Raw genomic sequence first — 2,038 nt, 5'->3', positions numbered from 1 at the left:
TCAGTTTTGGAGTTAGAGAAGTGAAGAGGAGAGGAGACTGACCGTGTCCGGGTGTGTGGCCCGGGCACTCAGCAAGGTTGGCAGACGGTGGTGACCTTCTGCAGGAGAGGCTGATTGGAGTGAACCGTACGGACCGGGGATGGGCAGTGGCCCGCCGGTACCAGATCGGGGAGTGAAGAGAAGCCAGCACCATCCGGCAGGGCCTACGGACCCCGACCAGGCTAGGAGTCGCCGTAAAACCGGTCAAATCCGTTAGCGACAGGAACCTCCAGGGTTTCCCAGCAGTCAAGACCCGATTGAAGGCAACAGCTCACACCGTAGAGGGAAGCACAGTCACCGCCAAGGCTACAGTTCCCAGGGCCAGAGCCTGCGGGCAAAAGGGGCTCCCTCAGCATCCATCCAAGCTGGGGAGCGGGTTACCGGTGGGAAGCCCGCTAGATTTTGGGGGAATAAAAGGGGTCCAACACCACATCCCCACAGGTGCACACCCACCCATCAAAGAGAGCTATAAGCCAATACCACCTTCACATTGCCAGTGTACCAAGGACATGTTGAGCAACATGAAGGCGGCTGGGGTTATCCGTGACAGTTGTAGCCTTTGGGCAGCTCTGTTGATCCTGTTAAAAAAGAAGGACGGCACCACTCCCCGTATTGAGGAATCGCTAGCTGCATTGAGAACTGCAAATTATTTTTCTACCCTTGATCTCACTAGTCACTATTGGCAAGTGTCCGTTGCTGAGGCAGACCCCTATGGGTCTCTGCGAGTTCAAAAGCATGCCCTTCGAGCTGTGCAATGCGCCAGGAACCTTCCAGAGGCTGATGGAATGCTGCTTGGGACAAGATTTTAGGGTGTATAAAAAGGGAGATTAGATCCCGTGATCCCAACGTATTGTTACACCTCTATAAATCACTTGTAAGGCTACATCTGGAATATGGGAACCAGTTTTGGGCTCCACATTTTAAAAAGGACATTCAGAAGTTAGAGTCAGTTCAAAGGTGGGCAACTAGACTACTACAAGGAATGGAAGGCCTCCCATATGATGACAAGTTGAAAAAGTTATTAAGTGATTATTGGCTGCAATGGGGCTTTCTGGCTGGTGCCAGCCTCTCTTCTTAGCACACAGGAACCACAATCCCTACACCATGCTTCAATGGATTCTCTCATCCCAGCCCAGTAAAACTACATATTTTACACAGTCATAAGCAGCCAAAAGGGATCTATTCTATTCAATTGCAAATGATCTAGATAAGACTGAGAATAAGATACTGCACGGGACATAGCAGAGTTGGTCAAGTTGAGTGGAGATGAGTTTGCTATTTGGCACAGCTTTTTGCATCAATAAAGCAAGTAAAAGGTGTGAAAGATAAAAAAAAGGGTGAAAGTGTGAAAAGTGAATTGGCCAAATTGAGGTGCATATAAAGTTTTTGCTTTCTTTCAATTCACTAATGGGGCTCATTTGAATCAGGTGAATTGAGTTCTGCTTTTGGAAACTGGGTTAAGAAGGGGTGCACCGGTCCTGGAGGTACTGCAATACCAGGTCAATGCGTGGAGTGGACAGAGCAAGATTTTTTCCATCTCCTTGTTCTAAAAATCCATTTAATATATGGTCCCCAGAGAGGGGACGTATCAGATATTAAACTGATAAGAACAGATTTAATTTTTTTTTTTTTCTGTTTATCAGTAGGACTTCAAAATAACAAAGGTGATCGCCTCCCGTTGCCTGGGAACCGTCCAGGCACAAGAGGGCTATGTGTCACCAGAAGGCGCACACACTTCCTCAAGGCCGGCAGACGTGCAATCCCAGGCACCTTCCAGTACCGACCAAGGTAGCGTCCTCCGAAACTACACTTGATCTTAGCCAAAAGGCCGAGAAGCTATAACCCGAATTGGTTACGGCCTTGAGTGGCACCCTGGCCTATACCGGACACATATTAGGGAGAGGGAGACAAACCCACGCCTACAGAAGACATTTTGTCACCCAAGCCAACCCTTGAAAAGGCTGTTTTGCAGAGCAAAAACAAGAAGAATGGTGCTTTT

At 48.5% G+C, this 2,038-nt stretch overlaps 1 pseudogene; it reads right to left on the bottom strand.

Moving 5' to 3' along the window:
* Positions 1–1,501: 1,501 nt before the first annotated feature.
* LOC142260587 (U2 spliceosomal RNA) lies at positions 1,502–1,708 on the bottom strand (annotated as a pseudogene).
* Positions 1,709–2,038: the final 330 nt, after the last annotated feature.

The sequence above is a fragment of the Anomaloglossus baeobatrachus genome, unplaced genomic scaffold (assembly GCF_048569485.1).
Source record: "Anomaloglossus baeobatrachus isolate aAnoBae1 unplaced genomic scaffold, aAnoBae1.hap1 Scaffold_135, whole genome shotgun sequence".
Classification (NCBI taxonomy): Eukaryota; Metazoa; Chordata; class Amphibia; order Anura; family Aromobatidae; genus Anomaloglossus; species Anomaloglossus baeobatrachus.
The sequence above is the reverse complement of the archived record's forward strand: the minus strand, read 5'-3'. Positions and strand labels throughout refer to the sequence as shown.